A 26517-nucleotide genomic window follows, 5' to 3' on the forward strand; every position below is an offset into this window, starting at 1 on the left:
TTCCTGAATGCTATGGATGCTAGAGAACAAATGTTCCCAATGCCAGTCTAGTGCAATAATTGGCTAGGACATTTGTGCCAAAAGGCTAAATCATCTACAATAACTGGTTTGTGAACTTTTTTTCAGGCAAACCAAAGAAGACATAAATGTGAGATTAAATGTGAGAGACAGCTTCCAGTAGCTGGAGTAATTAAACCCTTCAGGAGGTGAAGGAGGTACTGAAAAGGTCAGAGTAATGAGCCGCAAGCCCAAGGCAAGAATCTTTCTAATCCGGATATGGATGATTTCTCCTTGTCCAGAGAGCCACAGTACAAAATCAAGACTTCACTGGGTCAATATGTAGGCAGTCATGTAAAGAGAAATGACTACAGGGCTATTATTACAGGATTTAGTTGGAGGGACTTTCAGTCTACAGGAATGGGGCAATGAAAGGCAGAGATTTAAAGAAGGAGCCTACCAGAGGGCTGGACCTCCTACTCCTACCATTGAGGTAAGGGGATTAATGCATACTTATCAGTCTTGCTGAACCAGATTTATTACTTTAATTATTACTAGAGCTTTGTGCAATATTTGAACCAGTCAGAATTAGACTAGCTATTTGAATTTGAAAATAAGACCAAAAAAGGAGGAACTCGGGAAGATCAAGGCCTTGTTACCTGCATATTAGGTCAACATTAACTGTTAATGATTCTTTAAACTTCTAAGTTTTCTCTTTATTTGTTGTTTCAAATCTGCATGCTTCCCTGTAGGACACAGTAATAACACTTAAAAAATCTATAAAGGTTGTTTGCTGTTTTCAGACCTCAGGGCAGTATAGAAGGGGAAAAAAATCTGTATCTTTTTTCCATAAGTACAAATGATAGGAAAGAAGCCTCATCGAAAGATGATTTTTTCCAGTAGAGAACACCCCCAGTGATGCTGATAATCTATTTAACCCACTCATCAGTGATTAACAGACTGCCACTTCCAAGGTCATCCTACACTCAGTAACTTCTTCTTATCTGAGATTCATCCAATCTATATCACTCACCGAAAATTCTGGTAGATGTTTATCAATCTCCAGGACACTCCCCTTTTTTCTTCAATGAGACCATACTTTTTCTTTCCTCTCCTCCCTCCCCATTACAGAGAACTTCAATAAAAAATTAGAGTCCCTGAAAAACCTGAAAAACCTCCCAGTTTCTCATCTTACTCATTTTCCAAGACATTACTCTTCCACTCTACCTTAAGTTAGACAACATACTTACTTTCATCTGATATAGTTCCTCTTCCAATTCTTTCTGTCTTCTGCTGACTCTCCTTGATTCTCAATTCCCTCCTTACAATATAATCTTTCTTTCAATATAATCATTTCCAACACTGGCTGCAGTGATTCCCTAATAAACCAGTCCAGGACTGAGAGCTTCCCTTTGTCATTTCTATGTTCTTCCCTTATCTTCACACTCAATTCTTTCTACTCCATTTAAGTTCACTCAATTTGCAACTAATATCAATCAAGATACTGATAGCTATAGACATCAAGAGTCTTTGCCCTCTCCCCCAACTAGATCAATGAGCTCAATGCCTAATGAAAAAATTTTCATTCTCCCTCTATTCCTATTCTCATTCTAGGTACATCAATATAATACTGATACCTGCTTTGATACCCTAACCTCCCTGTTGGTTTTCTTACACATTTCCCATTCCCTATTCCTACACACTCAACAGGTACTCACAAAGATAGTCATACTTGTGTTCCTGCCATTGTCCACTAATGTACCACTTCAAATGCTCATTGCTGAAATTTCATTTTTTGATCACAGTGTATTAACATTTCAATATTTCGTTCTTTTCTAGTACCAAGCCCTGCTCTTTGTCTACTCCATGACCTCCAATCCTTTGTCCATTCATCACCATCTTGAACTATTACCTTTTTACTACCTATGTACCCTTTCCTTCCCCAGGTTGACTTCTTGGTGAGCCAGTTTGATTCTTAGACTGTGCCCTTCTTTTGTTCTCCTTGCTTCTTAATCATATTGTAAACTCACAGTATATATGCTGCTTTTGCTCCTACATGTGTACTGCTGACAAAGATGGGGAAAATTACACAACTGTGCTGCTGCTGCTATAAATTTATATTATATATCTTCAAAGGGGCTCTCACTTCTGCTATGCAATCTTCATTTTTGCATCTTCTTAATTAACTTACTACCTCAGTTACAATATCTTCTATATCTTAACATATCTCCCAAAACTTTTTTTCCATCTTCAGATCTCTCATGTCCCTATTTCCCCCACCCTCAGTTGAGAACTTTGTCTCGGTTTATTTCACTAAAAAAAATTGAGGTCATTCACTGAGAGCTCCCTCTTTTTCCTTATCGTACATTACTCTGTTGTCTTCTGCCACTATATTCTCTTTAATTCACCTAACTTGAAGAGATGGTTCTATGCCTTGTCAAGATCAACTCCTCTCGATGTACACATGATCTTATATAATTCTATCTTTTCTGACAGATTGTTCTTTCTATGATCCCTCCTCTCTCTGTCTTTATGCTCTCCTTTTCTACTGAGAAAGCTGTTCCACCATTGCCTACAATCATACCCATGTTTCTTCCACCTTCAAAAAAATCTTTACTTGATCCTTCCATCTCGACTATGATCCCACATCTCCCAAGACGTTTTCACTTAATCTCCTTAAGGAAACTTTATAAATGATGCCTCTACTTAACCTCTAATTCTTCTTAATGCCATACAATTTAGGCCACATTTATGACATTCAACCAAAAATGCTCTCTCAAAAACTACCACTGAGCTCTTAATCACCAAATCTAATGATCTTTTCTCAACTCATCCTTCTTGATCTCTACAGTCTTTGATACTTAAAATTTAATATATTTTCTTATGTTTTAAGTTCTGAATTTTCTCTTTCCCTTCCCACCCCACACTAAAGAAGGCCATCACTTAACACAAACATATATATATATCATATATATATGAGATATATATATATATATAAAACTATGCTATGCATAATTCTATGTATCATTTCTTTCCAGATTAGTCTTTTATAGTTGATTTGAATATTTATCGTCACAATAGTTATTTTGGCTGTCCACAATTATTGTTTGAACTATATTATTATTGGTGTATATAATGTTCTCTTGTTTTTGTTCACATCATTTTTCATTATTTCTTGCTAGTCTTTCTATGGTTTTCTAAAATTAATCATTGCACCATTTCTTACAGCACAGAAGTATACCAACACGATCATATATCACAACTTGTTTAGTTATTCCATAATTGATGGGTATTCCTTCAATTTCCAGTTCTTTGCCATCACAAAGAGCTGCTATAAGTGTTTTAGAACATATAGGTTCTTTTCCTTTCCCCCCCCAATAACCTTGGAAAACCTAATAGTTATTTTCTGGGTCAAATGTTACACATAATTTTACAGCTCTTTGGACATAATTCCAGCTTGCTCTCCAAAATGGTTAGATAAGTTCACAGCTCCACAAACAATGAATTAATACACGAATTTTTCCACTTCCCTCTCCAACATTTGTTTTCTCCTCCTTGTTTCATTTTAGCCAATCCAACAGGTATGAGATGATATGTCAAAGATATTTTAATTTGTATTTCTCTAATAAATAATAAATAATGATTTAGAATTTTTTGATTTGGTTATATATAGTTTTGATGTTTCCATCAAAAATTGCATTGTGATTTCTACCATTTTTTTGTATCCTCTTATTGCTGTTGGTAGCATTTGTAATACTATTCTGAATAATATGAGTGATATAATGGTAATCCTTGTTTCATCTCTGCTCTTAATTGGGAAAGCTTCTAAATTATACTTGTCACAAATCATGCTTGCTGACGATTTTAGGTAGATAATTTTTAAAGGAAAAATCCACTTATACTTCAACTGTAGAGTATTTTAAAATAGGAATAATGGTTGTATTTTATTTTTAAAATACTATTTCTGCATCTCTTATATAATCATATCATAGTTTTTATTACTTTTGTTATTGATATAGTCAATTCTGTTAATAGTTTTTCTATTACTGCATTCCTGGTATATACAATACTCCTTTGGATATCATGTATAATTATGACATTAGTATAGTCAAATTTTTACAATTGCATTCATCATTGATATTTTTCTATAATTTTATTTCTCTATTTTTACTCTTTTTGATTTAGATTATCAGCATTATATGTGCATATTAAAAAAAGGAGTTTAGTAGTACTTCTCTACTATTCCAATGAGTTGATATTTAAATGTTTGGCAGAGTTAACTTGTAAATACATTTGATTCCAATGTTGTTGTAGTTTGTTTCTTTTTTTTTCTCTTTAGAAAATTTACTTATGGATTGCTCAAGTTTTTCTTCTAAAATAGGGTTATTTAGACATTCCTATTCCTTTTCTGCTAATCTACAGTTTCTATTTTTATATTTATTTTTCCATTTCATTTAAATTTTTAAATGTTTTGGCATACAAATGGACAAAATTATGATTAGTAATTTTGTTGCTTTCAATTTCATTACTGATTATATTCATTACTGATGTAGTCATCCTTTGCCTTTTTAATACCATAATTTGGTTTTCTTTTTTTTTTTTATCATATTAACCAACATTGATCTATTTTTCCCATAAAACCAACTTCTACTTTTATTTTTAAAAATAATTATTTTTATATTCAATTTTATTAATCTCACCTTGCTACTTAGAATTTCCAATTTGGTGGTTAATTGGGGGGTTTTAGTGTTCTTTTTCTTGTTTTTGTTATTATTTATCCAGTTAAATGGTCCATGCTTTCTCTAATTTTGTTGATATAAGGATTTAGAGATATGTTTTCGCTGATTACTGCTTTTGATTTACACATATTTTTCATTATCATTATCATACATTTCATTATCATTATCTTTAATAATATTATTTATTATTTCTATGATTTATTCTTTAACCCATTCATTTTTTAAGTTAAGATTATTAAGTTTACATTAATTTTTAATGTGTGTTTCAATGGACTCTTATTAAATATAATTTTATTATGTTATTATTTTTTTCCTATTTTCTACTTAATATTTTTGCTCTTCTGCATTTAACTATAAATACATTATTTAATATAAACTAATAAAATGTTCTTAATTTTTATATATGCATAATGAATTATTGAGAAAAAATCATATTCTCTCTTTCCCACTCAATTTTCCCCAAATATTTATCATATTTAGCTTATGAAATATTCTGTCCCCCTCTTTGACTTTTCTTACTTGTGTGTTGGTTAAATTTATTTAGTTCTGAGAAGGAAAGATTGAAATACTCCACTACTATAACTTTGTTATTTCTATCTGTAATTCATTTACTTTTCCATTTAAAAATTTGAACATTCACAGAAAAATGGGGGGAAACTTAAAGACAGTTTCTCAGATTAAAATATCCCAAATCTCAAAAATATAGAGAATTTCATCAAATTTATAGGAATATCAGTCACTTCCCTATTGATAAATGGTTAGAAGATGTGAAAAAGCAATTTTTTTGATAAAAAAAAATCATAGCAATATATCATAATATAAACAAATGTTCTAAATCATTATTAATTGCAGAAATGCAGAGGAAAAAAACTCTTGAGTATTATCTCAAAACTATAAGACTGGCTAAAATGATAGAAATGAAAAATGACAAATGTTAGAGAGGAAGTGGAAAAAATGGGGCAGTAATTTACTGTTGGTGAAATTGTAACTTAATCCAACCATTTTGAAGAGGAATATGGAATTATACTCAAAGAGCTATAAAACTATTTTTATCCTTTTGAAACTCAGCAATGCCACCATTAAATCTGTTTCCCAAGGACATCAGGGGGAAAGGAAATGATCCTTTGTTATCTAAAATATTCATAGCAACTCTTTGTGGTGACAGAACTGGAAATTGAAGGGATGCCTATCAATTAGGGAATGCCTAAAGAAGTATGGTATATGGCTGTGATAATATTATTATTTTATAAGAAATAATGATATGACTGAATTTAGAAAACTAAAGAAAGATTTGCAAGAAATAATGAAAAGTGAAGTGACCAGAACCAAGTGAATGTTGCAATATTGTTCAAAGAATAATTATGGACCACCAAATTATTCTGACTAGTTTAAATAATCAAATCAACTATAAAGGAATTATGAAGGAAGATGCTTTCTACCTCTGAGAAAGAACTGATAAATAATATTATGCATAGAATAATTTTACATATATTTATAAATCTGATTCAAATGGTAGACTTCTCTGGTGTAAGGTAAGAAAGGAGACAGTTCAGAACTTAAAATATAACAAAATTATTTTTAAAGGAAAAAATAATCAGATGTTGTGACATTTGTTGCATATTTTAGTATTGATATTTCTTCATCATATATTGTTCCTTTAATCATAATGTAGTTTCCCTATTTATCTGTTCTAATTAATTCTATTTTAGTTTAAATTTTGTCTGAGATCACTATTTCAAGCCTTGCTTATTTTGTATCACTGGAGTAGAATTCCTAAAACCCCAGATCCGTCCATATTTCCCTGTTATTAACAAACTTCAATGATTCCCTAATATCTCCAGATATATCTGTATCTCAATCTATCAACCTATCTACCTACTTTTTTCCCTCCTTCTTTCTTTCCCTCCCTCCTCTCTTCTTTCTCTCCCTTCCTCCCTCCCTTCCTCCTTCTTTGCCTCCCTTCCATCTTCCTTTTTGTCTCTCTCTCCCTTCTTCTTCCTTCCTTCCTTCTTTCCTTCCTTCCTTCCTCCCTCCCTCCCTTCCTTTCTTCCTTCCTTCCTTCCTTCCTTTTTTCCTTCCCTCTCTCCTTTCTTGCTGTTGCTCATCCTTAGAATCCCTTAGTCCTCTTCAAATCACACCTACAAGAAACCTTTCCCCATCTTCCTTTATTATATTACTTTTCCTCTCTTTATTACCTGCAATTTATCCTGTATTTTACTTGTATATAGATGTTTACATATTACTTCCTTAAGAACTATCCTAAGAGTAAAAGCTGTACTTGCCTTTATTTGTATGTATACCACTTAGCATAGTGTCTACAATGTAGTAGGCGCTTAATAAATGTTTATTGAAGGATTGAATAACTAGCAAGCCAAATGCCGGAATTTATAGGTAGAAGAAATAATATCAAGAAACAGTAATATTTGTGTACTTACACATTTTTGTTCAGCTTTGCTATTTGAATTCTATTTTCAGCCTTCCTGGAAGTCTTCTCTCCCACTCCAAGCTAGCTATAGCTTTCAAGACTTACCTGGCTCTGACCTGTAGTAGTCACAATTTGGGGCTGTCTCTAAGTTCTAACATCCACCTCAACTATCTCCACAAGATGCCAGGTATTTTCTTTAATGCAAATTTACCTTGGCATTTAAGACCCTTCATCATCTGACTCTAGCCTACATTTCCTAGTTTATTTTCCACTGTGAACTCTATCTTCCAGGCCAACTGTACTAAAAGCTATTGCAAATTCAATTATCCATTGCCTGTTCCTCTGTTTTCAGGAAAGCTGTACTTTTCCTACTTGGAATACTACCCTTTTTTTTTTTTTTTTTTTTTTTTTAATACTTTATCCTAGTTCATGGTTCATCTGGCTAATAATTTTTTTGTGTAACCTTCTCCCATCCTTTTATTTCCAGAAAAAAAGTAACTATATCTTCTTTCTCAAATATTCCTAGAACATCTTGTCTCGTTTGCTCTTTCCCCGTTATTGCTCTCTATTTTATTATTTGTATTATTTCTTTCTACCCATTACAATTTAAGTTCTCTGAGGCAGAAATGGCATCATTTTTATCTTTCATCTTTATTCCTCATGCCTAACACAAGTACTCTGCATGTAGTAAAATTTTCAAATATGCTTGCAGAATTAAGGTAAATCTACCCAAACTCTTACTCTAATTCCATTTAGTCCTCAATAACCCATTTTAGCTGTTCCAGTCCTAGTTCTTAGTGTTTTGTTCATATTCCATTTGACACTTGTGCCCTGATATTAACATGCTGAGCTTTATTTCCCATGATAACATATTCACTCAAACTATCTAAATATGACATAAGGCATCTGCATCTATATCTATGATTTTTAAAACTCAGATATTTCAGCAGAATTGATTTTTTTTCATCTTGTTTTTGGTTATATATGAAGATAGCATTAGTTTCATTGAATAAAATCCATCAGTCAAATTTACTGTCATACTTCTCACAGGTTATTGACAAGTAGATTTATCATGTTTAAAATTTCAAATTGTAGCTCAAATTAAAATAGATAGTGTACAAACATATATATAAACATGTACATATGTGTATATATATACATATATGGATATCAATGCATATATCTATGTATGTGTAGGCAAAGGCACCAATTACAATTTCTATTCATTTCTATCCGACTCCAAGACAACACAGTAGAGGTAGTACAATAAGAATTAGAAGTCCTGGGTTTAGTTTTTCATTTTCATATACTACCTATATGAAGGTAGGCAAATTAATTAATTTATTTAAACTTCAGATTATCAAGTGGTCAGACAGGAATAATAATAGCATCTCTATCTGCTTCTTAGAGTTATTATAGATAGAATAATGAATATGAAAATGTCTTTGACAAGTATAATACAATGCAAAAATAATTTATTATAATTCATTCTAGGAGCTGATTTTAAATATCCAAGTAAATATATTAGTATATTTATGTAAGTATATGTGTTTGCATTAAATCTTTTTATGATGTTTGGTTTCTCAAGAATTGTTTGAAAAGTTGAAAACTGTCTTGGGTTGTTTTGCACTTTCTTTTATTTAGGGAAGATGGATTATATCCGTTTTTCTAAGTCCAGAGTTCAGAATTAGTGTGACAAATACTTTAATTTGTTTTACTTGCCATAGATATATGTTTTAAATAGTTTTGTGGCCATATCAGTCTCATCTACAAAGATGCCTTTAGGGTCCATGATAAAGTAGGTCAACTGAATCTTTTATTTTACATTTCAAGGTCAAATTGCACCTCTTTTTCTTTTTGATTATAGCATATTCATTAAAATTACTTTGGGGATCATGTGAACATCATTCTCCTTGTCAATTATGTATGTTCCATTTTCTCACCACCTGAGCATTAGAAAGAATTAAATCTTTCAATGAAATTTTCCGGTCTATGTAAATACACTCTGTTGGAAAAAAAATGTGAATGAAAATGCCAAAAAAAGTTTTACAGGATCTTGCTGTTTTAATTGAAAGTAATAAAATCACAACCTATATGTGAGCATTGCCACATTTATTTTAAAAATCATCATAATTCTAAGATATAACAAGAGTAACATACATAGCTTTCAAAAATGTTTCTTTTTTAATTCAAACTCTCCTTTTAGCAGTAGATTTAATTAGACCTCTGCATTTTAAAAGAATCACAGAGCAATTGCAAAGATTGAAAAGAACAACAATAACAGTGCTTGAAGATGTGGAACACATTTCCCATCAGGAATATTGATTAGTATTTATTATTTTTGTGATATCTTGATATATTTGAGAAGACTAAATAAAATAAGTGTTTTAATGAAGGCAAAAAGTATTTTATTTGGACACAAAGAAGAATTATTATTAAGATGATATATAAACATGAAAAAAATTAATGAAAGTCTCTTGTTATCTTCATCCCAGTATTTACCTTTGATAGAAGAAACTGTATTGATCTTGGATAGTAGGGACAGTGATATCTAATAGATTTCTGCTTCTAGTTGTAATTTGTATGATGTTGGGGAATTCATTCAAGCTCTATTGGTCTTTACTTTCTTATCTGAAAAAAAATAAGTTGAATTAGAAGATATACAAGGTCATCTCCTGTGATCTTTTCCTATCCCTTCAGGTTCTTTCATTTTAAGAATACAATGAAATTCAATTTATTAATAAATTTCATACAGGTTATAAAGCACAAGAGAAACCAAACAAATGTATATTCAGTTTTATTTTCTTAAAGGGATTTCTCCTTTATCAGTTAAGACAATTGAGTATGAAGAGAAATTTACTTTTTTTTTACCCATCATTTTCTTAATGATGTTACTTAATTTTTTATCCCTTATAAATATAGTAATGATTCTACATATTGCAGCTTCCTAATGCTGTTTCTATGCTTTAGGCTTTTATGATAGAACACTCTCATATGACTGCTTTACAGTGAAGGAGATTCTTGATATTCACTTTTAGTGTTATTTTCCCCAAGCATCATTACAAAAACAATTATCACTAATTTATTCCTTGCATAAGACTCCTTTGATTTTCAAGGATTTCCTCCTGCCGACTGTCCAAGCTGGAGACTGGGAAGGAAGGGGAAGGAAAAGACTGGGACATTCAAGCTGTTTTATACTTTTTCAATGGCATTGGTAAAATTACGTTCAGTATTTTGGAGCCTGGAGAACTAACCTTCCAAAAGCAGGCCTTATATCTTTCAGACTTTTTAATTAACACCCATCAATTTTTGTTTCAGCACCAATCTGTAGCATAGTTTGTTTGTCAATGGCATAGCCTTGTCAGAGGTATAACAGCAATTTTCCATCCCTAATATGTTTTACAATAGTTTCTGTCTAGCTAGAAATGCTTTTTTATTCCTTCGTCAATTCAGCTGAATGGGGTCAAGTCTCATTTTTTAAAAATCAGGACCTTTGAAATAGAATCATATAATCTAAGAGTTAGAGAAGATCTCAGAGATAATATATTATGATACCTTATATAAGCATGAACTTCTTTAATAGATGGGAAATTGATTGGTATCAAGAAAGTAAATTTCATGTTTAATAAGTTCCTCCATATTGCAAAGGCAGAAAGGATCTATGATTTCATCAGTCTGGAGAACTGTCACTATATTCAATCAGTTAGTTATATTCAATCAGTTAGTTAAAAAATACTTATTAAGTTTTTACTATATAGTAAGTACATGTATATATATATATATATAATATATATATATATATATATATACACATACATACGTGCTAAATGCTTGAAATACAAAGAGAAATATATAAAAAAGAAGATAGTCCCTTGTTCTGATGGAGAAACAGATAAAGGGAGCTAAAAAGAGAGTGGGATGAGAGAGATAATACATTATGATGTGCATGGTAGAAAAGTTCACAAGTCAACAATACAGCCTAGAAAGAGAAAGATGAAAACATGTTTTGTCTAGGCTTCTAAAACAAGAGAGTCTAGGAGGAACTGACCAATTAGAAGGTGAAGCCTTAGGGAAGAAGAGCACTTTCTCTCTCTCTCTCTTTTTTTTAAGTTTATTTATTTTTAATACACATTGTTTTATGTATCATGTTGGGAAAGAAAAATCAGAGCAAAAGGGAAAAAACATGAGGGAAATAAAAAACAGAAAAAAGAAGTGAACATGTGTTGATTTATCGTGTTTCCTAAGTTCTTTTCTGGATGCAAATGGATTTTCTATCCAAAGTTTATTGGGATTCCCTTGGATCATTGAACTACTGAGAAGAACCAAGCCTTTCATAGTTGATTATCACACAGTCTTGCTGTTATTGAGTACAATATATATTCCTGGTTCTACTTGTTTCCCTCAGCATCAGTTCATGTAAATCTTTCTAGGCCTTTCTGATATTGTTCTATAAAAAAATTATGAACAAGCTAATCTGCCACATTTTGTTTATTTACAATTTGTTCAGCCAATCCCTAATTTGATGGCCATCTATTCCTTTTCCAATTCTTTGCTACCATAAAAAGAGCTGCTACAAACATTTTTGCACATGTGGGTCCTTTTCCCTCTTTTATGATTTCTTTAAGATAAAGATCCAGTAATGGCATTGCTGGGTCAAAAAAACGCCACAATTTTATAGCCCTTTGGGCATAATTCCAGATTGCTTTCCAGAATAGTTGGATCATTTCACAACTCCACCAACAATGCATTAGTGTTTCTCTTTTCTCAGTCCCCTCCAGCATTTATCATTATCTTTTCCTGTGACTTTAGCCAATCTGAGAGATATGAGGTGGTACCTTAGAGTTGTTTTAATTTACATTTCTCTAATCAGTGATTTAGTGCATTTAGATTTAGAGCATTTTTTTCATATAACTGTAAATGGCTTTAATTTTGTCTTCTGAAAATTGTCTGTTCTTATCTTTTGACCATTTATCAATTGGGGAATGATTTGTATTCTTATAGATTTGACACAGTTCTTTATATATTTTAGAAATGAGACCTTTATGAGAAACACTGGCTATAAAGATTTCTTGCCAGCTTTGTATTTCCCTTTTAATTTTGTTTTGTTTGTGCAAAAACTTTTTAATTTAATGTAATCAAGATTGTCCATTTTGCCTACCATAATGTTCTCTAGTTTTTCTTTCATCATAAACTCCTCTCTTCTCCAAATTTGTTTGTGGTATCATCTGTTATGCCCACATCATGTATCCATTTTGACCTTATTTTGGTATATTATGAGATGTAGGTCTATGCTGATTTTCTGACATATCATTTTCCAGTTTTCTCAGCAATTTTTGTTAGTGAGTTCTTATTCCAGAAGCAGTTGTTTGGAGTTTTAATCAAATACTAGATTGCTATAGGCCTTGATTATTATGTCATGTGTATCTAATCTATTTCCCTGATTCACCACTCTTTTCTTAGCCAGTACCAAATGGTTTTGATGACTGCTATTTTATAATATAGTTTTAAGTTTGGCACTGCTAAGTTGCCATCCTTTGTATTTTTTTTTCATTCTCTTAATATTCTTAACCTTTATCAGATGAATTTTGTTATTATTTTATCTAGTTCTATGAAATAATGTTTTGGCAGTTTGATTATTATGGCACTGAACAAGTAGAGAACTTTAGGTAGAATTGCCATTTTTACAATATTAGCTCAGCCTAGTCATAAACAATTGATACTTTTGCAATTTTTTAGATCTGAATTTATTTGTATGAGAAATGTTTTGTGATTGTGTTCATATAGTTCTTGGGTTTCTCTTGACAGGTAGACCCCCAAGTATTTTATTTCATCTACAGTAATTATAAATGGAATTTCTCTTTCAATCCCTAGCTGATGGGCTTTGTCAGTAATATGTAGAAATGCTAATGATTTGTGTGGGTTTATTTTATATCCTGCAGCTTTGCTAAAGCTATGAATTATTTCCAGTAGGTTTTTGGATGATTTTCTAGGATTCTCTAAGTATATATCATCATAACATCTGCAAAGATCTCCTCATAGCCTATTCTAATTACTTTTTTTTCTTTTCTTAATGCTAAAGCCAATATTTCTAGTATAATGTTGGATAATAGTAGTGATAATAGGCATTTTTGTTTCACCTCTGACCTCATTGGGAATGCATTCAGCTTCTCTCCATTACAAAAAAAAGCTTTTGTAGCTTTTAGATAGAGCTGCTTATTATTTTAAGGAAAGCTCCCTTTATCCCTATGTTCTCTAGTGTTTTTAATAAGAATGGGTGCTGCATTTTATGAAAAGCTTTTTGTGCATCTGTTGAGATTATCATTTGATTTCTGTTGGTTTTGTTTGATAAGGTAAGAAAAGCACTTTCATTGTGAGGAAAAAAGTCTAAAAGTGGATTGATTTTCTGGGGAATGGTACAGCATGGTACAGTTCAGTCATGCAACAATCCAGCCTGGAGGGAGATGAAGAAATGTAAGACACATAAAAGTTTAATAATTACCAGAATTAATTGGGATTTGAATAGTCATCCTAATTCCAAGCATCACTCTCCAATACCATGACCTATTGCCACTATTCCTCCTTATAAGGAACTGCAATCTGGCTGGCTAAACTTCTGTTGATTGGTCTTAGTACTGCTCTCTAAGGCCAATTAGAACAAATTTAATCTCACGCCTACTTGACAGCTTTTCAATATATCAGATTAGGAAAACAAAGGAAACAGCAAGAAAAACCATTGAAAATATATGAAAATTCCAAATTATTAAGAAACAAGATAAGTCTGAAATTATAGAAAATTTGACTTTTATAACAATACTTATATTATTCAAAAGTCAGTAAGGGAAATAATAAATACAATAAACTAAGAGAAAACATGCATGTGATACATTTTAAATGACTATCATCATTTGCACAAAGAAGGATGGTCAAACATTTTAACATAACAGAATGAAAGAATCAAAAGTGTCTATCAGATTTACTATTCAAATTATAATAAATGAAGAGAAAATCATTTTGGAGATTTAAAAAAAAAAGTATTTTGCATATGTATAGGTTAGCATATCCCAGGCTTCATTTATGATTTAATGCATTCATCAACTAATACTTATTTTTGCCCTTAAAGAGCTTGTATTGCATAGCATGAGATTTTTTTTTTCAAAAATGGAAACAAAATAAATATAAAATAATTTCTTGGAGATGGAAGATAGGCTAGCTTCTTTGGTACTAGTAAACATTTCATACAGTGAACTCAAGCTAACCTCCTCTTGTACACCTGGTCCTAAAAATCCTCCATAAAGGATATATATTTTCTGAGTCTTTTAATATTGTACTAATACAGGACTGGAAGGTATCTATCTGTCTGTCTATCCATCTATCTATCTAATCTACCTGTCTTTCTAACTATACAATACTGTAGAACTAGAGCTACCCATATCTTTTTTTTCTAGCTATTGACCAGCCTCCCACCTTCTCTGATCATCTTTTTGAATTATATATCTTCATGCCATTTCTTGTGTGTAAATTTGGTGCATATCTCTGTGGTTATCTTTGATCTGTAGAGCTCTCTGGGAGGAAACTCTACCAAAATAAAGTGAAAACCTATCATTTTAGAGAATTGCTTACCGGGCCATATAACCAGGATGCATAAGAAGAGAGAATTGAATCCCAAATTCCTTGACACTGTGGCCAGCCTTCTATCCACTATTCCTCATTATCTCCAATGCACATAGATTATATTTTTTAATCTTTTTTTTTCTTTTGTGAGTCAATTAGGATTAAGCGACTTGCCCAGAGTCACACAGTTAAAAGTGTTAAACACCTAAGGCTGGATTTGAATTCACATCATCCTCTGCCATCTAGTTGCCCCCCCATAGATTATTGTTAATATCTTGTTCTATAACCTTGAAAAATTAGTGGTTTTCATTATGAAAGAAGGCTTATTCTATCTAGCAAGGTTAACAGGTATTCTTAGAGAAATAATTATAGGTTATTTTAGCAACTCTAATTTCTATGTACTTAATTTTCTATTAAGCAGGACTAATCAAGACATCTGTCTTCTGGGTATGTCTTGGTAGGTTTTTAATTTAAAAGGTCAATATGTAAATGTTGACTAGCATGGAAGATCAAATGCTAGCTCAAGGTCAGAATATCAAAACATCTTGATTTTCATACCTGTTTTTATAACACCTTTTGTGACCTCTAGAGTGAACATTTATAAAAAGAGGATGATAAGATTTTGTACAGCAACAGTAGTTAATGAAGTGGGTGCCACTTCATTATTTAGTAATATTTAGTGAAAACAAAATCAATGACCTGCAAGAGCTAAATCAACTTCCCAAAATTCAGGTCTGATCTCATTATTATTGAAAATATCCACATATATATATAAATGGATGAATATAAATGCAAAATATTCATTGCCTTTCATTGTATAGTTTCAGAATTATTGGGCCCCACCCTCTCAAGTCTTCCTAAAAAAGCTAGAGGGAATTAGAACAATGGAATTTTCTAATTGTCTGATCCTATCACTTGTGAATTGGCATGGTCTCTGACTTAGTAAATGTTAAATAGTAGTGATTTTAAATTTTTTCAGTTTTATCTAACTTAATAGAGACATGCTTATCTTAATACAGTTTACCTCTGCCAAGTTTTTTATGACTACTTCATCTGCACTTTAATCAGAATCTTCATTATGTTTGATTTTCTTCTAATTTATACAATTACAAATCATATTTCGTGTAAACATGAATAGAGTACTAACATTTCCTTTTCTATGATCCTTTCTAAGAAATACAAATCTTTGGCTCTATATACCTGCCTTATATTTTCTTTCTGAGATCTACAACTTTTAAATGACTATAAAATATCTTTAATGAAAATTTTTATCCAATTGTTTCTTTATGCTGAATCCCTAAGAGCACAGTATCTGTTCAAATTAATTGCTACTGTGTGTGAGTTTTGGCATGAGAACATACAATATTCTATAAAACAGAAACTTCTCTGGCTGCTGGACAGAATAATCTGCATCCCATTTAAGAAAGATCAAGTTGGATTCTTCTTTTACTATTTTTCACTCATTTTTGTGATTCCTGGTATATAAATCTTCTCATCAGAGTTATAGCAAGGATGAATTTCCTCTGTTTCTTCAGGTGTTTTCTTATCTGCATTCCAAAGAATTTATTGCTGATTTAGCACACTGGACTGAGAGTTCAAAGACCTTGTTTTTAGTTCTATTTTGACCTCTAACTTCTTGAGGGTCTTTGAATAAAACCCTTGACCTCAGTTTCTTCATTTGGAAAATAATGAATCATAAAGGAAACAATTCAGAAAAAAAAAGAGAAATGTAGTTAATTCTTCTAGTAGTTTGAAAGAAATGTTCCCATATGGTACAGTATAAATTAAAAAATGGATAGTCCACATCTTGCCTCAGACACTAGTTTTTGGGATCTGAGCAAGTCATTTTACCTCTTTTTTGCAACAGTTTTATCACTTGCAAAATGGAGAAAACCATTTCTTTCCTCTAGTAAAGGCCTGTTACTGGTTCCCTATTGCTTTAAGAATTAAATACAAAATTCTTAGCTGGATATCCAAAGCCCTTCACAATATCCCTCTAATCCACCTTTATAGTCTTATTTCATATCACTACCCATTGTGCATTCTATGCCCCAGACAAACTGTGTATTTGCTGTTTTCTGAACTCAGCATTATATCTCATATGTCTATGTCTTTGCATAGCTCCATACCTCTCCCCGAGAAGCATTTTCTCTTTACCTCTTTCTTTTAGAATTCTTGGTTTCTTTTAGACTCAACATATACTCTAGCCTACCTCTGTTATATCTTCTCTGCTTTTATAACTTCTCCTTTAAAAATAATCATACACATACACATTTAATCATTTATTTAGGCATTGATACATAGTAAATTTTAGTTGAGCATGATAGAGAGGTTTTTCCAGAGAAGAGAAATAGCATGGGGAAAAAGAAAAAAAAAATCTTCATTTTTTTCATTGTTACCAATGTTTTCATTCAGAGATAGGTTTTGTCTAAAATGTTGACATACATGTTCTATGTGGGTATATACTTGTACATATATGGATAATATATATTTATTTATATAGGATCACACATGTAGACCTGGAAAGAGACCCTACTTGTTATCTAGCTTGTCTTCCATAATTTATAGATGAAGGAATTGAGGATCAAATTTGTGTGACTTTTCTAAAGTAATCATAGTACTTAATGGTGGAGATAGGATTTGGACTCATTGCCTGATTATATTGTAAATCAGAACACATTTTATTTTAGAACCTGCAAGATGGACAATAGAAAGAGTATTAGATTTGTAATTAGGAAAATCTGAGTTCAAATGCTGTCTCATATTTAAGAACCATGTGACTCTGAACAAGTCTCTCTACCTTAGTTCCATATATAAATTGGAGACAATAATAACATTTATTTTCCAAAGTTGTTGTGAGGAAGTACATGTTAGACTACTATTAATTCGCAAACATCAAAATGCTATATAATTACTAGCTATTATTATCTTTTATCCTCCAAGTAGAATACAAGCTTCTTAGAAGAAGGTATTATGGGCCAGAACTTGAAACAAGGTGTTAAGTCAGTGGAATTGATGTAATTTAGCATGGTGCTTAACAGTTCTCTAGTTCAGTACATGTAGTTCCACAAGATTCACACCTATGATGAGAGAGGATATAAGCTCAGACAAACTCAGACAGAAGGAGAACTAGACAATAAAGAATTTGGACTTTAACTCCTGGCTACATTTAGGGTGATTATGGAACTGAAAATGAAGGCTGCCTCCAGAGACCCCAAGAAAACCCCAAGAGAACATTACATTTTAGAAAAGCATAATACAAACAGGGATATTTTTTGAAAATTAAATGATTGAAAAAAAATATTTTTTTCTGAATTCACCTTATCCATCTATCTATAGTATCAGGGCCTATCCAGTCAGAATGTTTTGCCATATACTTTTGTATATTTGCATATACATATGCCTTTTACTCTCCTGGTTTCTCCTTCTATGTCTTTCCTCCTCTTCTAACCATGGCTTTACCTCTATGAGAACAATAAGTAAATTAACTGTGCCTTTGGTAATGAAAAGCAGATGACGATCTAGTGTCTTTTGGCTGCCCTAAGAATATTTATAACTTCTTAGAACATAGCTCCTTTTCCCTTAAGCATTAATATTTATGCATTTATTGAATTTATTGATATTGATGTTCTTTTGCATCCATTGGTTGACTCCCTGCCCTCAAGACACTTACAAACTAGTTGGAGATGCATGTAAATTTGATTAAGAAAGGGTTGATGTTGCAGTCTTTGTAACCAGGAGGAGTGGATTTCATGAACAAAATCATCAAACCTTTGAAATACTGAAATATTAATATTTATTGTTATTTATTTTAAGCAAATGAATTTTCTATGAATTCACTAAGTATGTGAAAGACTTGAAATAATCTTCAGGATGGATAATTTGCTAATAAAGCCAAAAAAGGTGTGTTTTTTTTTTTTTGAGAGACAATTCATAATAGTATTATTTTTGTATTTGTATTCTGAAAACCTAGTACAGTATCTGGTATAGAGTAGGCATCTAATAAATATTTTCCATTCATTCTTTCCTTTTTCTTCAGACTCAAAATTCCTATTCATGACTCAGTCAAGCCTATCATGATTGTCCTGGCCTACTTTTCCAGTCTTTTATCTCACTATTCTTTTTCCTACAACCTATGTTCCAGACAAATTGAACAACTTCATTTCTCTGAACATGGACCATACTTCCTAAATCAGGAACATTAGTAATGAGTTTTTCTTTTCTTTTCTTTCTTTTTTAATCTGTAAAACAAAAATCTTTAGAAAAATCAATATCTCTATGTGATGCATTTTACAATGCAATTAATAGAGATTGGTTTTTCCTCATACTGTTTCCCTCCTCTGGAATGACTTTCCCATTATCTCTCCCTATCTAGTTTTTAATTTTGTTTCAAGGTCCAAATCAAATAGCAGTCCTTTCCTGAATTCCCTCATCTCCCAATGGGAATCTCTGTCTCTGTCTTTGTCTCTCTCCTACCCCTTCCCTTCTTTCTCTTCTCTTTCCTTCTCTCTGTCTCCTCTTATCTTTCTCTGTCTTTTCTTCTTTTTTTTTACTCTTCCTTTTCTCTTTTATTCTTTTTCTTTTGTCTCTATTCCAGTCTCACTGTCTGTGTTTGGTTTACTATGTATTTGGCTTTCTCTTTCCTTTAAACGACTATAGCATTTTGCACAATATTATTTGTTAGACTAATTCAAAGTATCATATTAAAAAACTCTTTCACTTAGTTCAAGTTTTGTTTTCTACCTGCGAGGGATGTAGAAGACCCTTACCCAAAATAACTACTCAGAGATCACTCAGTAGAAAGCAGAAAAGTTATTTATTAATAAATTTTCATGAGAATGAGCAATGGGAGGAAGGAAAGAGAGAAAGCTCGCAGTAGAAGGGCTAAAGATTTAGGAAAGATACTGTTTTTATAGGTTTGGTTACAAAGGATTACAGCATAGATTGGGGAGCATTGAGAAATAGGTGCCTTCTCCCCTAATTGAATGTTAAACTTGGTGCCAAAGGCAGATAGAAGGGAATGCTTTGTTTCCCTGATTCCAAGAGGAATCATCAGTCAGACCTTCAAACTTCAGATTACTGAATTGAAGGCATTTAATAATCTAAATATTGATAACATTGAACAAGGATAAATGTCATCATTTCTGGTTAAGTAAATATATCTAAAGTTTTAAGTAAATATTGGCTTGCACACATCGTACTTATGCAGGTCACAGAGACATAAAGATCATAAAAAATACAGAAAAAGAATTTAAACATTCCTGTAAGTTCTCACTTTATCTCTCCATTCCACACATAGCTTATACTTTTCTTGGAACAAGTAGGTATTTAAGTGTTCTAACATCAAAGATCTTTCCTCTTTCTGGCTCATGTTTATTTGTTCCACAAACATTTATTAAAATCCTGCTGTGTGATGCATTGGTGGAGTCCCTGCCCTCAAGACACTTACAACTAGGAGGAGATGCATGTAAATTTAATTAAGATAGGACTCATATTGCATTCTTTGTAGCCAGGAGTAACAAAATAATGAAATTTGAAATACTGAAATATTAATATTATTTACATTATTTTAAGCAAATGAATTTTTTTGTGAATTCAATGAATATGTGAAAGAAAGAATTTAAAAATACTCTGCAGAATGCATAATTTGCTAAAAAATAGGGTTGTTTTTATTTGTATGTCAGTTAGCATTGACAGTGTTACTAATAGTGTATATAATGAAGTAGTCAATCATACAAGGACATAGGGATTCTGATTTAGATAATAGTGAGATTGAGAAGGGAAGATTCTACTCAGTTCAGATAACAGCACATAGCTGGGATGATTCAGAAGCTCATGGTGAAGGAAAAGATCTTTCTCACATTACAGCCTTATGACCTGCCAGTAGAGAAGTGACTTAATTCCTTTTACATTGGCAGTTAGGAGATGCAACTGCAAATCTGATTTCGCTACCAAAAGTATTCTGTGAATATCTGTACCCAAAAAAGTATATGAGGTGTTATCTTCAAATTCATATTTTGTCAGTTAAAATTCATGTTTCTAATCTTCTCCTTGGATCAGCACTTTGCTGAAAAGTGGCTTCATTTACAACTATGACAGCCTGGGACTTTGATGCCAAGGACTACAGATACATTGTCATCTGGCTTTAGTACCGGTTTAGAAATCAGAAGAACATTACTACATTTTAGCTGTGACATTCCCCTTATGAAAAATGATAAATTGCTAATAAGATGAAAAAGGAAAGATTTTTTTTTAAAGGTGAAGATAAGGATTATTTTTACTTAAATAACATTTTTTTTCTTTCTGACTACATCTTTAAATGAGGTTTTGAATCTGATCTCCCAAACCATTACAATGCCCTGCTTTGCCAAACTCAAAATTGCAATGGAAGCAATCAAATGAAGATTTACTACATATTACTGTTTTTGTTCAATATTTTACAAGCTTTAGGTATGTATTTTTGCACACTAATTGTATTTCATTGCAATCTTCATCAGTTTTATTGACCAGTGTTTTTCATGTAGAGATATGCTGATTAATCTAAAGACATTTTTAAACAGATGAAAAAATTTACTATCAATCCTTCTGGTTGAGGAAAAAGGCAGGTGATTCAAAAATAGAAAACAACCATATTCTAAGAAGTAGTGAATGCATAAACATGCTTTTTATTTTTCATAGGCTCTCTAAGAGGATAAATGAAAATAAGAATAGCTTTTATAACTCCTTTTATTTGTGTCTCTTAATGTCCCTTTGTAAATCAATAAGGTATTATTTTCTAAGAACAACCAATGGGGGAAATGGATTCACAGCTTATGCCTATATAGCGTAGTGTTTTGACAAAATAAATTTCCCCATTTGGCAGGACCATTCATATGCTTGGTGTTCAATCTAAAACCACTTTATTTCATGCATGGTGTAGACTTGGTCTGAGGCAGTCTGAATTAAGAGGTGGAAATATTTCACAAATGATATACCATGTCTTCATTTAATCATGCTTAATTGAAAATCTAGAAGGTTTCTCAATTTAAAAATGTGTTTCATAAATTTAATGCAGCTTTCAAAATGTTTAAAATTAAATGAAAATGAATATATTAGCAGTGTTTTGTAAGCTCTGCCTTTTGCTGTTCTTTAATAAGGTTCCCAGAAGGGAAAAATGACTGCAGAAGGTAGTGTGAATCATCTTCCCTACTCTAACATCTGAATGTTGTCCTAGCCAGCCATAGTGGGCCAATAACAATTTGGCTGTACCCTGATAAAGGATGATGGAAATGAGGAATATTAAATAATTAGTTCTCCCATCTTTCTGGCTCACACCCTTTATTCTATCCTTGAAAAAAAAAAAAAAAGAAAAAACAATTAAACTTTCTCCATGATCTCAATGATTTGTGAACTACCTTTTATGCTTTAAAATCATGTTCATGTTTTATTTATAGCTGCCCATAAATCCCACCTGGGGATTCTCCCAACTTTTGTAGGGCTTTTCACCAGACATGATTCTTACAGTTTTGGAGTGAGAAGAGGGAGAAAAGGTTATCAAGTTTAGAAATTCAATACAAATTGGCCCAGAAAATTTAACTGGCTGTTTTTTCAATCTGGGCCAGTTTACCACTTTTTGGGGCAGCTTGGCAACTCCTTATTCCCAGAGGATCCCCATATTAATATCAGACAATGCAAAAACTTGATTGACTTCTACCCTAGAGAAGTTGAAAATTCTATAACTTCACCAGCCTCAGCCTACCTAGAAGCCCAGGTTCCAAGCTTACACCAATACAGTCAGCCTACATGATTATTCTATATAATTGATCTATCTTCTTCTTGCCTTATACTTTCTGATAACAACCTTTAAGATATTTATCCTAAAAATATCCTCATTTATGATGGGTTATAGTCTATCACTTGCAGGTATACATTTCTAGAAGAATAGTGGTGTTAAAAAAAAGATAGGCCCTTATTTCAAGAAGTTTGGAGCCATTAAAAAGTAAAAACAGAACTACACAATTTTCTAGAAGTTATTCCAGCTCACTCTCTTAGCCCTGTTCATTTCTGTGCTCATTTTGGGTGCTTACCTATAAAACCTATATTGATAGATGAATTCTATGGATTAACCATCCAACTGCATTTTGTAATTGTAACAAGAGACATTCTAATTTTATTTTTTCATCAAAGTGTGTATGATTAAGCTGAATTTTTTTGAGTGATCACAGACCACATTTAAGAGTCACTGAAGTATTTGATGACTTGATATAATCAGTGTAATGTCATCCTCAAATGGTAGTATCTGGATAATCTCATCAACTAGAGGAAATCCCTTTAATTTGGATTCCACCCTAGTCATCTTCTTTTATGATAACAGCAATACCTTTGTAAGCACAATTTTTCCTTTTACATATCATTTTGCTATTAATAGCTAAAAGTCATAAACTATTTTTATTATATCTTAAAAAGAATTTTGTAAGATTTTGAAATATATGTAGAATATAGTTTGTTGGAGATCAGGCTTTACCATGATATTTTTCTTTCTTAAACAAAATGCTTTTTTGTTAAGTCAGCGAACAATAAGCATCATGGGATCTTGTAGTTTCTGTACCTTGTAGTCAACTTTATTATTAAAAAGATGTTATATGTTATAGAATAATGTTTGCAAAAATCTGTTTATTCTTTTTCCATATATTAAGGTTGGTTATCAAAGGATACTCTCAATGCATTTCATTCATTTCCCAAAAAATTTTGTGGATATTGAAAAGTAGTTATATGGCCCGGTGGTTATTGATATTCTCTCAGTCACACTTTCTTTGGAGGCAGAATAGTAATATAAGGTCTAAGGGATTTTTTTCTTTATATACTTAATATTCTACCTTCTTTTATATGCCTTGAAAATTAATTGCTTAAACCTATAAAATTGTTTTCTCCCTGGTGAGAAAAAGCTAAAACAAAAATACACCTTGTGAATTAACAGTACCAAATTTGCCTGGGGACAAGGAAATTGAACCACCAGATTATAGGCATGTTAATATGTATTCTAAATGTAGATATCTTTTATTCCATGCACACTGAGGACTTTGGGAAATGAAGTTGTGGGAAATCTTTTCTTAATGCTTATACTTCTCCCCAAACTGGTAGAATTAGCTCCTACCTGAAGAGATTCCAATGGAAAATGCTTCATTGATCCTGTCTTTTCTCAGAAAAATTATCTTTCATTCATTTCCTGGCATATTGACTAGTTTTGTTTTAAGTATCCCCAGTGGTAAGTCAGAAACCATTTCCTTTTGAATGTCACTTCAAATGAGTTTTCTTAGCACTCTCACTTGTTTTATGTGTAAAATATTTTACAAATGCTCATGATTTGAGGAATAATTCTACATTAGATCATACTTCCCTCCAAGTGGAAAAATTCATATTCATAGGTGGAGTAAAATGTTGAAAGTATATCATGATTTATTGATTAGAAGAGCAAAACCTCCCTGCACTGGAAGACGTTATCTATACAAGTAAATGAATAGAAAGCTACAGTTTCACAATGTATCTCCAGAAATCTGCTGAAAGGTTGAATTCCCTGAAGGTTAAAAGAAATATATGGCAGCCATCACAAAATAGTGGAAAACCCAGATGAATAGGGCCATTTCAGTATGTCCCAAAGGAAAAATTTTTAATCTAGATCAGTGAATAAGAAAAATAATAAAAATTTAAAAATGGAGGAAGAAAATGAAAGAACCACTAAAACTAATGAAAGATTATTCTATACTTTGTTTTGGTGGTTATGGAATGAGATATATGCATATTTAATATTGAAAGATTTTACTTCTTGTATTTTCTAAAGTTGTTAACTGTCCATTTTAGAATTTATAAAGAATACAACAATGGATTCAAATGTACTTATCTTACTATATGGAGAAATGCTAATTGGACTCATTAAAGTAAAACATAAGCTCTACAAATCAGATGAAATAATTTTGGAGACAGAAATATTAAGCTGCAGACATGGATTAAATAAAAATGTCTTCTATTTATGGAAGAAGTAAATTCAGATTCTTTAGACAAAGTAGTTTAACTGATCCATAACAGCATGGCATATTTAGAGAATATCAATACACAGTGGAAATCTAAATTATAAACTCAATAAGATGCTAATTCATAAACCAAAAATCTATGTGAACATAATACTAAGACCTTAAACTTATCAAAGCAGAGCTAAAATCATCTCTAAAAAAGTTTTGATATGTATTATTTCTGGATATTTTCATTATTCAGAATATTTTCTGAATGGATTGTGTATGGCAAAGTCCCAAATGGGTTTTATCTCAAGTTACCATCATCATCATTATTTCCATCATCATCATGATCATCATCTCAATTTTAAGTTAAATATTATTTTTAAATGTTTTCATTCAGTTCATTTGTCTTTTTAAAACTTTGCTTCATGAGTACGGATACATATTTGTGTAACTCTTATTATGTATGTCATTGACCAAATAGTATTTTATATTTCTTTTTTTATTTATTTTTATTTTAGACTTGTCTATTTTTTTTATAGCTTTTTATTTACAAGATATATGCATGGGTAATTTTTCAGCATTGACAGTTGCAAATCCTTTTGTTCCAACTTTTTCCCTCCTTCCCCCTACCCCCTCCCCCAGATGGCAGGATGACCAGTAGATGTTAAATATATTAAAATATAAATTAGATACACAATAAGTATGCATGACCAAACCATTATTTTGCTGTACAAAAAGAATCGGACTCTGAAATATTGTACAATTAGCCTGTGAAGGAAATCAAAAATGCAAGTGGGCAAAAATAGAGGGATTAGGGATTCTATGTAGTGGTTCATTGTCATGTATTTTATATTTCTAATAACAAATAATATTCTAATGAAAGCTTAAATTAACTAAAACTGTGCATTATTTGGAGTCATTTTCTAGTATTTCCCATGCCTCAAAGGAGTGTTGCCACCTTAAATCTGGGGAGCAGGTGCATGAGTGCAGGAAGAGACCTACAATCATCTCTAAAGCAGTAGAGAGATAAAAAAAATAGTACTCATATTATTTCACAGAAAAAGAAAAGTTAGAATTATGATTTTGAAAGTTGCACATCACTTTCCTGGCTGGAAGAGGCCAAAGCAACCACCTAGTCCAACCTGCTTAAACAAGAACTTTCTCTACAATGACTACTTCAAGTACTCCTTCAGTCCGTGACTGAAAACTTCCAATGAAGTCTCCCTATTCTTTGCAAGTCTCCCTATTCTACTTTGGAGTAGCTCTAATTCCTGGTGATTTATGTTTTCTTTCTGTTATATAAGTCTAACTTTGCCTTTATCAATTTCTACATATTAATTCTAACTCTGTTCTATAGAGTCAAGTTGAGACACAAACAAAAAACTTAATCACTCTTCCATGTAAAAGGCCTTCAAAGACTTGAAAAAAATGTCTCCATTTCTGTTTCCTTTTCTTCAGGATAAACATCAACATTTCCTTCAACTATAATAAATAATATGGTACTGAAGAGATTCACCACCTCTGGACACTTTTTACCTTCTCCAAATCTCTCCTCCAATGTATTGGCAAGATTTGACACATATTTAATGTGAAAAAGATGGAAATTTGGGGCCTTAATAATGTAATGAGGTGACCACAGAAGTAATGTAAAGGCAGAGTATAATAAGACTCTCACCTGTCAAGTCCTAGACACAATATCTTTTTAATGTATTCTAACATTGTATTAGCTTTCATAGATGTTATCCCCTTTCTG

This window comes from Sarcophilus harrisii, chromosome 6 (assembly GCF_902635505.1).
Source record: "Sarcophilus harrisii chromosome 6, mSarHar1.11, whole genome shotgun sequence".
NCBI lineage: Eukaryota > Metazoa > Chordata > Mammalia > Dasyuromorphia > Dasyuridae > Sarcophilus > Sarcophilus harrisii.